Here is a 12,538-nt window from a genome sequence, read left to right on the forward strand (position 1 = left end):
GACCTTGTAAATCCAGTGGTGTCCTGTAAGTTCTGCCATCTGGCAGGTGGTATTGCCCCTTTAGGATGTGCCAGGTGGAACCATAAGTACACAACTTTGAGTCTGGCTAACGTGGGAGTGGTGTGCAGGACTCCAAAGGGACCTTTTTATCATGGCTCCAAGGAAGGCTTTAAGAGATTCTATCAGACTCAATCACAGGACTGCATTAGGAGCTGAGCCTCAGTTGAGATTCCTAAAGCATGGGGCTGAGAGACAAATTGGTAAGTCTCTGATGATGTCTGTAGACATTATCACAACAGTGTTCTATAGGAGGTTGCATCGAGTTGCTATGCTTTCACCCATGAGTACAGTGGTATCAGGGGTCCTGATATTATCTCATAATAGCTTCTTCCTACCTAGCTCTTCCATCAATTTAATAAGGGGGAGGGAGGTTAAGTATTCCATTAACTTTTTTTCCCATCCTTGATGACTGGGGGGTAAAAGGCATAATTTTGGAGCTGCATGATTGACCAGGGTGAAAGCACCTTAGGTAATGAAGCTCTTGTGAAATGGGTACATCTATTTTTAAGTATTTCTTTAAGAACTCTACATAATGGAATGATTTTTTTTTCTTTTTTTCCTTAGTAACTTTCTGTTTAATACACATTACTTTATGCATGTTCTGGGGAGAGAAAAATTGAAGAGATTAAAAAAAAAAAAAGAAAAAGGGAAAAAAGTAGAGAACATAGCACAAGTTTATTTACATTCAGTCTCCATAGGTCTTTTTGTGAATGCAGATCCCATTTTCTGTGCAAAATCTATTGGGATTGCTTTGCATCGCTGAACCTCTGATAAGGACCAAGGCTTTCACAGTTGATCCTCATGCATTCGGACTGTTACTGTGTACAATGTACTTCTGGTTCTGCTCGTTTGGATCAGTATGAGGTCGTGTAACTCCAGGCCTTTCCAAAATCAGCCCGTTCCTCATTTTTACAGAATAATAGTCCACGGTCTTCAAGTACCACAAGTTGTTCGGCCATTCCCCAATAGACAGACACATATTTTGTTTGTTCTTTGTGACCGTACAAAGAGCTGGCACATTGTGGCACATGTGGGTCTGAAATGCTTTTTATCTAAGATGATTTTTGCCAGCCCAAAGGCTGTGGAAGTTTGAGGGGGAACTGCCACTCAGCAGGAAAGTGTACAGACCATCCCCAAAGCATATGTGGAACCATGGGCAGCTGGTAATTGAATGAAGTCCATTTGCCACATTGGAAAGGGAACATCTGGGAAAGGAAACTGACCCCCAAGCCGGTGTCAGAGGCTTGGATACATTGTGCTTTGGGGCAGCTGGGACTCATCTCACAGGTGGTGACAGCAGCCCTGGAAACTTCTCTCACCAGTGTCTTTGGGCTATTCCCACCAACTTGTTAGGTGCACAAAGAGTGCAAATGCTATGCCGTGATCCATACTCAGTTCCCATAGTCCTCTCTCAGTGTAGATGGCTCTCTTCATCACAAGATCATTGGAACTGGCCTGAATCATGTCATTGTCGAAAAGAGCCACATCCACCAGAATTGATCATTGCAGTCTTGCTGTTGCCATGTGTGATGATCTCCTGGTTCTGCTTACTTCACTTTGCATCAGTTCATGTAGTTCTCACCAGGCCTCTCTGAAATCATCCTGCTGATCATTCCTTATAGAACAATAATATGCCACAACATTAATGTGCTATGACTTATTCAGCATTTCCCAGCTGATGGGCATCCACTCAGTTTCCAGTTTCTTGGCACTACAAACAGGGCTGCAGAAACATTTCTGTACATGTGGATCCTTTTCCCTCCTTTAGAATCTCTTTGGCAAATAAACCCAGTAGAAACATTGCTAGTTCAAAGGCTACGCGCCTGTTGATAGCCCATTGGGCATGTTCCATATTGCTCGGCAGAATGGTTGGATCCATTCACAATTCCACGAACAATACATTAGCGTCCCAGGTTTCCTCCCAAAATCTTTCCACCTTGGTTACATTGAGAAGGTTTCTGTCAGTTTGGGTTTTTGATATCTAGTAAGAAATCCTTTATTTGCAAAAGCTTTCCAGCATTGATTACAATCATAAAGTTTCTTTAAAACAAAGTGTGGATACGCTCATGGCCAGTAAGACTAGATTTATGTCTGAAAGCCTTTCCACACTGGTTACATTCATAAGGTTTCTCTCCAATATGGATTCTTTGATGTGTAGTAAGAGTTCCCTTTTGTCTAAAAGCTTTTCCACACTGGTTACGTTCATAAGGTTTGTCTCCAGTGTGAATTCTCTGATGTACAGTGAGAACATTCTTGTCTCTAAAAGCCTTTCCACACTGATTACATTCCTAAGGTTTCCCTCCAGTGTGAATTCTCTGATGCACAGTGAGAGCATTCTTGTCTCTAAATGCTTTTCCACTCTGTCTACAGTCATAAGGTTTCTCTCAAGTGTGGATTCTCTGATGTGTAGTAAGAGCTCCTTTTTTTCTAAAAGCCTTTCTACACTGGTTACATTCATAAGGTTTCTCTCCAGTGTGGATTACCTGATGTGTAGTAAGAGCTCCCTTTTGTCTAAAAGCCTTTCCACACTGGTTACATTCATAAGGTTTCTCTCCAGTATGGATTCTCTGATGTGTAGTAAGAGTTCCCTTTTCTCTAAAAGCCTTTCCACAGTGGTTACAGTTATAAGGTTTCTCTCCCTTGTGGGTTCTCTGATGTACAGTGAGAGCTCTCTTGCCTCTAAAAGCCTTTCCACATTGGTTACATTAGGCTTCTCTCCAGTGTGGATTAGCTGATGTGTAGTAAGAGCTCCCTTTTCTCTAAAAGCCTTTCCACAGTGGTTACAGTTATAAGGTTTCTCTCCATTGTGGGTTCTCTGATGTACAGTGAGAGCTCTCTTGTGTCTAAAAGCCTTTTCACATTGGTTACATTCATAAGGCTTCTCTCCAGTGTGGATTAGCTGATGTGTAGTAAGAGCTCCCTTTTCTCTAAAAGCCCTTCCACAGTGGTTACAGTTATAAGGTTTCTCTCCATTGTGGGTTCTCTGATGTACAGTGAGAGCTCTCTTGCCTCTAAAAGCTTTTCCACATTGGTTACATTCATAAGGTTTCTCTCCAGTATGGATTCTCTGATATGTAGTAAGACCTCCCTTTTCTCTAAAAGCCTTTCCACACTGGTTACATTCATAAGGTTTCTCTCCAGTATGGATTCTCTTATGTGTAGTAAGAGTTCCCTTTTCTCTAAAAGCCTTTCCACAGTGGTTACAGTTATAAGGTTTCTCTCCTTTGTGGGTTCTCTGATGTACAGTGAGAGCTCTCTTGCCTCTAAAAGCCTTTCCACATTGGTTACATTCATAAGGCTTCTCTCCAGTGTGGATTAGCTGATGTGTGAAATGGAAGCTCCCTTTTCTCTAAAAGCCTTTCCACAGTGGTTACAATTATAAGGTTTCTCTCCTTTGTGGGTTCTCTGATGTACAGTGAGAGCTCTCTTGCCTCTAAAAGCCTTTCCACATTGGTTACATTCATAAGGCTTCTCTCCAGTGTGGATTAGCTGATGTGTAGTAAGAGCTCCCTTTTCTCTAAAAGCCTTTCCACAGTGGTTACAATTATAAGGTTTCTCTCCATTGTGGGTTCTCTGATGTACAGTGAGAGCTCTCTTGCCTCTAAAAGCCTTTCCACATTGGTTACATTCATAAGGTTTCTGTCCAGTGTGGATTTTCTGATGTGTAGTAAGAGCTCCCTTTTGTCTAAAAGCTTTTCCACAGTGGTTACATTCATAAGGTTTCTCTCCATTGTGGGTTCTCTGATGTACAGTGAGAGCTCTCTTGTCTCTAAAAGCTTTTCCACATTTGGTTTACATTCATAAGGTTTCTCTCAGTGGATTTTCTGATTAATAATGATAAGAGCTGCCTTTTGTTTAAAAGCCTTTCCACAGTGGTTACATGCATAAGGTTTCTTTCCAGTGTGGATTTTCTGATGTGTAGTAAGAGCTGCCTTTTCTTTAAAAGCCTTTCCACAGTGGTTACAGTTGTAAGGTTTCTCTCCATTGTGGGTTCTCTGATGTACAGTGAGATATGTCTTCTTTCTAAAAGCCTTTCCACACTGGTTACATTCATAATGCTTTTCTCCAGTGTGGATTCTCTGATGTACAATAAGTTTTCCCTTCCTATTAAAAGCCTTTCCACATTGGTTACAATCATAAGGTTTCCCGCCTGAGTGGATTCTCAATTGTACAATAAGATTTTCCTCTTTTATACAACCTTTTCCACATTTGGTACATTCACAATGTCTCTCTAAGCTGGATTCTCTCATGTGTTGCATAGCTTTTTGTCCAAGTAAAGTCACAGGATCCATCACCCATGAACCCCTGCTTGGGAGTTTCTACCACAGAATGGCTTAGCTCTGCAGGAGTTTCTTTCATTTCATTCTGATTTCTCCTTCCAAAACAAAAGAAAATGAGGTAACAATAAAGCAGACATAGTCATGATGCACACACACACACACACACACACACACGCACACGCACACACTCACACATATTTATATTCCTTTCCTTCCATCAGCAGAAGAGAAACTCACTCATTTTCTCTTCTCCTAGGGAAAGAGAAAAATATAAAATGGGCAAAATCAATTATTTTAAAGTCCCATTAGTTCACAACCCAAACATGATCTAATTTCCTAAGGAGTTTCGTGCACAATAACAATGGAGCCTCCCACAATAACTTGACAACCCAGAGTGCATGATTCTCCTTGGGTGCATAATTCAATTGGTCACCACCTCAAGATGGCTAATTAGTTGGCCCAAATCCAGCAGCTGAGACTAGAATTTACACCCTGTGAATGAGGGGCGTAACTCTGCACCTACAGTAGCATGACAATTATCTCGACTCTCAATTTTCCCCTTTCCCTTTCGCTATCTGCGCTTTGCCTCTTTTTCATAGACATGACATCTAGTGCACATAAAAAGAAATATTCAGATTGTTTTATGATCTGTCCTGCTTGTAAGTATAACAAATTTCCATTCTGATCACTTTCAGTTTCAATTTTTTTTCCTATTATATTATCTGATATCATATTCAGCAGGATAACAGTTTGTTTGTTTGTTTATATTTTGTATTTAATTCTGATACATTTTTTTGAGACAGGTATCACGTATTTCTTTTTTTAAAAATTATCATTATATGCCCCTGTATATCCCAAGATACATTTTTTTTAAATCCATGAAATTATCCACATCTGAAAATGTTTCAAACACAGATTTTGAGTTCCTCATCTGAGATGTGGAAGGGTAGTTCAAGCTGCAGTATTGCAATCTTTCCCTTTTAAAAATTCACCAAGGCCATCCTGATCTCAGATCAAGCAAAAACAAAACTTGATCTAATTAAAAGAGATAAGGAAGGGCACTATATCTTGCTAAAGGGTAGCATAAATAATGAAGCAATATCAATATTAAACATATATGCACCAAGTAATTGTAGCATCTAAATTCTTAAAAGAAATTAAGAAACTGCAAGAAAAATAAGAATACATAAAAACTATAATAGTAGAGAATCTCAACCTTGCACTCATAAATTAGATAAATCAAATCACAAAATAAAACAAAAGTCAAAGAGGAAGTAAATAGAATACTAAAGATTAAATATAGTAGACCTCTAGAGAAAATAAAAATAAAGACAAAAGGAAATTACTTTCTTTTCAACAGTTCATGGAACCTATACAAAAATAGACATATTAGAGACATAAAAACCTCAGAAACTCCAAATACAGTAAGGCAGAAATAGTGAATACATCCTTTTCAGACCACACGATGCAATAAAATAACACTCAACAAAAGCCAGGAAAGTAGACCAAAAATAGTGAAACTAAATAATCTCATACTAAGAAATGATTGGGTAAAACAGCAAATCATAGACATAAATAATACTTCACCCAAGAAATAGCAATAATAAGACATCATATCAAAATATATAGAATACAGCAAAAGAAAAACAGCAGCCAACAAGAAATTTCATCTCTACAAAACTTACTTATAAGTAGAAAAGAAAAGTCCAACAATTAAACTTACAACTAAAAAAATATAGAAAAGAACAAATTAAAAACCCCAATCCAAACATAACTTAGAAATTCTAAAAATAAAGAAGATCAATAAAATTGAAAGTAAAAAAAAAACTGTGGAGTAGTATAAAACACTTAAGAATTTAGTTTCTGAAAAAAACCCAACAAAATAAAAAATAGAAAAGGAAAACTTTTACACTAACCAAGAAGTAGAAACATATTACAAATTATTTTAACACATAGCAACCATTAAACAACAAAATAGAAATAGAAAAACCACCTTTAAAAAACCAAACTTGCCCAAATTAACAAGAAGAAAATAAATATCCTAAATAATCCCATCTTAGAAAAAATAAGGCTTAACTATTAACCAACTCCCCTGAAAAAATCCCCAGAGACAAATGAATTTATAGCAAAATTCTACTTATTTAAAAACAATTAACCCCAATACTATATACAAACACCCAAAAAAAAAAGCAAAGAACAAAAATCCCTACCACTCACTTTACAACACAAACATAGTACACAGCCCTAAACCAAGTAAAACTTGAAAACAGAAAGTATAAACCATCCTACTCTAGCAAAACCATCCAATACTAAAATGCCAAAAGCAAAAATAACACCAAAAATTACAGAAAAATCACTCCCCAGGAATATACACACCAATCACATACACCACCAAAATACAAAACTTTAATTCATAAAAAAACTATGCATAATAACCTATCAACAACAACTTAACAAAAAACCATACCAATCATCTCAGCAAATACATTGACCATCACTTATCCATTCTAACAAAAATATAAAAACAAGCAAACTTTCTTAAATAATCAAAACATATATTTAAACCATCAGCCAACATCACCATACAGCAGAAAAAACACAAAACTCTTTCCAATAAAATACAAGTAACAAAAAATTTACCCACTATACCATGCTAACCCCCAGCAACACCACCCCTCGCAGCAAAAGTAAAAATTAAAAAAACCAAAACAAGCAATGAAACAACTTCTCACTCTTGCAAACCAATACCAATAGCCATACCAAAACCCCTAAAATTATAAAACTTCTTAAAACCATCCATAACACAAAAAATTATAAAAACCATCCCCCATCACATTTTACCACATACACCAACACATCCAACTTGCCAAAAAATACCAAAAAGCCCCAAAACAACATAAACAGCATAAAAACCATTTAAAATCTCTTATCTACCAAAAATCAGAAATACCAAAAAGCAATACACTTTCAAACAAAATAAAACTTAAACAATTAGAAAAAAAGCCACTCACAGGCCAAGTCAGTAAACCATAACAAAAAGCAACAACCACTCCCCCATCTTTTATTAGTACTATACCATCAAACTTCCAAAAAAAATATTTAGCAATCTAAAAAAAAACAAAATTCATAGAAACAAAAAAAGTAAAAATACCAAAAAATTAGCAAAAAAAAAAAATCAAAGCAAAAAATTGCCCCTAACTGTAACCTAACAACACCTAATCCCCAAAAACTAAAAAGCAATACAAACTTCAAAAAACAAAACCACCGTCACATTTGGCCTTAGCACAAAAACAAATTGGTGACCAATGGAAATTGCATTCACAAAACAACTCACTTCTATAGTAATATTTAACAAACCCAAAATCCCTCACACAGAATAAAACATTATTTAACAAAACTTATTTAGAATAACACAAGTAATATAGCAAACATAAACCCACCCACACCTTATACCAAAACAAAATCCAAAAGCAAATCCCTTATTTAAAACACAAAAACAAAAATTATAAACAAGTGAAAACATAAAATAATTTATCTCTCAAACTTGCTTATGAAAAGAAAAATTTAACTAAAACGAAACACAAAACCATTATCCAATCACAAAAGCAAAAGGCCCCAGTACATCAAAACAAAAAAACTTCTATACAAAAGCAAAAAACTATATAAACAAGGTAGAAAGCAACAAAAGTGAAACTTTAATTAAAAACTCTAATAAAAACCCTCATTTCCAAAACCATATAAAAGCAACTCTATTACCAAAAAAACAACTATTCTCAATGACCAAATAATCCAAAAACCGCAAACAAACAATTTTCAAATAGTAAAAGCCCATCATACCACTCATGCCAAAATATTCCATCATTATTATCAAAATACAAGTAAAACAACTCACAAATATCACCCCACACACACCACTCCAAACCGCTTTAAAAGCAACAGAAAAAATAAATGTTAGAATATAAAACTTTAGAACACTAGCCCAATGTTAAACTTTGCCAAACAAACTCCAACCATACAGAAAACATCTGAAATGCCATTATCACACTTTATACATACCCCCCATCCCAGCAATATTTCTACCAACACACCCAAAATACTAAAACCATATATACCATAACACTTATTTAAATACCTAAACTTTAAACTAGTAAATACCCCATAATTGAAAAGAAATAATTTAAATATTATAGCTTATATAAAATATTATAAAACCTTTTCTATAAAACAACCCAACAAAATAAAACCACAGCCACCAAACAATACCGCTTAAAACAAGAAAATACATGCCACATCCCAACAACAATACACATAAAAATACCTACAGTAAATGCATTTCTTTAACAAAAACCTATTCCATTTCAATTAATCAGCAATAAACAAAACACTACACTCAAAAAACACACAAAGCAAAATATAGCTTCTTTACATTTTATTTTCTTCCCGGTGCCCCATACCAAATCCCATTACCACACACAACAAAAAATCTACACCCACATGCCTCTACAAAATGCCACCAAAACATGCCCCAACACCTACAAACTGCTTTCCATCTAAAGAAAAGTAAGTAGAAGAAAAAATCAGAACAGAAGTGAGTGCAAGGGATAATGTTGTAAAAAAAAATTACCCTGGCATGGATCCTGTCAATAAAAAGTTACTATAATAAAATAAAAAACAAAAAAACAATAAAAAACAAAATAAAAAATAAAAAATAAAAATTCATCAAGCCCGTGAACGATTGAGACAAAGATCCAAAAATGTCTTAGTGGCACCTAAAGTGGTGAACAACTGTCTGACTTGGTTATAAAGGTAGCTGTGCTCTGAGACCACAGAGATGGGCACCTTTCCACCTTTACAAGACTTTCTGCAGTGCTTTCAGCCTATCAAGATCAACAGTCCCCTGATGTGGAGGACTATGCCCTGAGTCTATGAAACTCTGGCTGCTTCTAAGGGTAACAGATTATTCTTGTTTCTCAAATTGACATCAGATTGTTCCTACCATTTAAGGAAGGTTGGACACTCATGTGTAAATGGCCACAGGCCTGCAAAGTCCCTCAGGGGCTGTCTCTCCCCGGACCACAGTGCTCTCCCTCCTGGGTTATCTAGCAACCCCATCTCATCTAAGCTCTAATAGCCTCAGCAAGATGTGCCAAAAACAAGATATGTAATTGAACATTGTGTCATTTAGGGCAACATTTGTCATGAGCCAACATAAATTTAAATCTTTTTTAATTTTTATTTTTAAAAATTTTAATAGCTTTTTTTTTGTTTTGTTTTAAAAGTTATATGCATGGGTAATTTTACAACATTGACAATTGCCAAACCTTTTGTTCCAATTTTCCCTCTCACCCCATCCCCTCCCATAGATGGCAGGATGACCAATACATAATATTAAATATGTTAAAAGTATAAATTGTCACAAAAAGGAAGTATACATGTCAAACCGTTATTTTCTTATACAAAAAGAATCAGACTCAAAATATTATACAATGACATGAAGAAATCAAAATGTAGGCAAAAATATAAGGTTAGAATTTAATGTAATGGATTTAGTCATCTCTCCCAGGAGAATTCTTTCGCTGAAACTTCAGTTCACTTCATTACTGCTCCATTGGAACTGATATAAATAATTTTTTAAACAGTAATTAGCAATGGCTTTTGACTGGCTAGACTTGAAAAAAAATGAATTTCCATGTCTCCACATGAACTTGTCCAATTCTTTCTTTTCTACATCATGTTAGACCATATTCATCCTTATGTTTCAAAATAACAATACAGTTACAATGGATAGAATGTGGATAGGGCCTTAAATTAGGAATCCCAGGATTTTATTCCCACCTCAGAACCTTGCAAGTCAAGTTATAGGACTTCTGTTAGATTCAGTATCTTTATCTGCAAAATGGGCATAATAATAGTACTTAAATCCTCTGGTTCTCATGAGGATGAAATAAGACAATGCAGAGCATGGCACATAGGGCTGTACTCGATACTACCTATTTTATTTCACTTTGCTTTCCTCCTCCTCAGTTTCTCATAGCAATCCATCTTCCAGTCCTGACCAATTAATGATGCACTGGGGCTAATTATTCAATTTATCTGGTGCCCAGTGGGTCACTCTGCACAATTGTATTATCTGCCCTCACTCTGTGATAGGGGACCTCCATGAAGATCCCAGGGGATATTCTCAAGAAATTTCCATTTTGAAATGCCAAAGAAGGACTTCTTACGCAGTGACAGATGAGCAGTGGAAGGGCCTTACAAGCCCTTGGAGTGGGACCCATTCATTTTGTGGAATGGATTCACTGGAGCCAGATTCACTGACTAGCCCCGGACACTGCTGCCAGGAAATATTCAATAAAGAATTTTAAATCTGGCCTTTCTCCCCAAACTGAGCATGTACTTCAGGCCAACTCCCAGAAGCCTCTTGTAACCACAGCTCTCATATTCCTACTTTCCACCCTCACTCACCTGGAGAGCAGCTCCCTCAGACCTCATATGGTCCAGCATCCACAGAGTTTCTTTGCTCAAAATAAAGAGAGATCGCCTCTTCTCTGAAATGGAAGCACAAGGGCATGGAAATCAGAAGAGAAGAAGATGAGAGAGAAGTTAGTCTTAGTTCTCTTTAGGGAAAAATGAAGCTCCAAAGCTGCTCCTAGCTGAAATTGGAAAAAAAAAAAAAGCAGTACTCTTGCTAGGAACTATAAAGCAAAGTCACCAAAGACAAGGATGTACCCTTTTTTTTGTAGCTTTCCTCTGAAAAAGGTAAGAGCCACCCTCCCACCTCCCATCCTGAAACCCTTCTACTTAGAAACTTCTGATCCCAAACCTAGTTACTTAACTGTGCCTCTGGACAAATCCAATTAAATTTTATTTGTTCTGTTTTTTCTCAATGAGATAACAATATCACCTGACTTGAAATGTGAAGATGGCATTAAAAATAACGTACTATTTTGTTACATACTTTTACCTTATAAGCTTAAGCATTTCAGTATCGTAGATTCAATAAAAAGATGATTGCACATAAGAAACTGTAAATTCACAATGCACAACTTGCTATTCCTTTCAAAATACACGAAAATTATCAAAGTAAATGTTTTCCTTCCATTTACACTCCAGCCTAAGGGGCTAGCTACTAATGCATAGAAATGTAAAAGGCCCCGCTATCATATTTCTATTTATGAGTTTTTCTCTCTGGATACAACCAACGTCTTTCTTGATTTGTCCCCTGTCATAATTTCCAGTCCATAGAATCATCCACAAATAACTTATTTGCTGTTGTTCTTAAACAGTATTGATACAATTTGTAAAAAGCATATAGCACAACTTCCTGCAAACACAGGTAGAAATAAATGCATTCCCTCTATTCCTTTCCCCCTCTTGTTGGAATAGAGGGCCATCAAAAAGGAATCAAGGGCTTCCCATATGAGGAAAGAGGTCTTTGCTACAAACTGACACTTGCAAAAGAATATTTCCAAATCCTGATATATAAAAAAAGGAAGGGTTATAAGGAAAAGGAAAAGGAAAATAGAAGTTTTGAGCTTTTGCCAAATTCATGTCCAGCAGGGTAATCTCTAAGATTAATTGCATTTTAATCTTCCCTATTTAATCTTTGCCGGGAAATGGATAAGAAGCTTTGGGAACAACAAAGGATATTCCCAGGTCCTGTCCAAAAATAAAGATCACCCTTTCCTTCTTCCCCCCAGCCCAAAGCCTTCACATTGGGCAAGAAGATATTTTTTGATTGTAGATTTGCTATTATCAGGAGATGCCCTTACCCAAGGAAAAGTTCGGGCATTCTCCACCATGACCTTTGACAGTGCTTCAGAGGGGTCCAAGCCCCTCCTGGGTGAAGTCCACAGCCAATCCTTGAATGTCCAAACATCCTGCAGCATCAAAAGTCAAAGTCAGAAAATCCCAAAATGGAGCTTGAGTCATAGACAAACCTGCAGGCCCAGAAGAAAGTCCAGCAGTTCAATACCAGGAAGCCACCATTGAACCAGTACAATTTGGCAATTTCATTAAGGGGCAGAGAATATAGAACACTACCAGAAGGCAAAGGACTTCCTTCTGACCTTTGCCAAGAGCAAATTATAAAAAAAACAGATGGAATGTTTCAGGGAAAAGTACCTTTAATGAAAGTCCTTCCAATTCCCTAAGGAAAAGCCCACAAATGTAGAAAACTTTCAAGTGGAGACCCATGA

General features: G+C 36.6%; 1 pseudogene; it reads right to left on the bottom strand.

Moving 5' to 3' along the window:
- Positions 1–2,089: 2,089 nt before the first annotated feature.
- LOC105750805 lies at positions 2,090–12,219 on the bottom strand (annotated as a pseudogene).
- Positions 12,220–12,538: the final 319 nt, after the last annotated feature.

Source organism: Sarcophilus harrisii, chromosome 5, assembly GCF_902635505.1.
Source record: "Sarcophilus harrisii chromosome 5, mSarHar1.11, whole genome shotgun sequence".
Classification (NCBI taxonomy): Eukaryota; Metazoa; Chordata; class Mammalia; order Dasyuromorphia; family Dasyuridae; genus Sarcophilus; species Sarcophilus harrisii.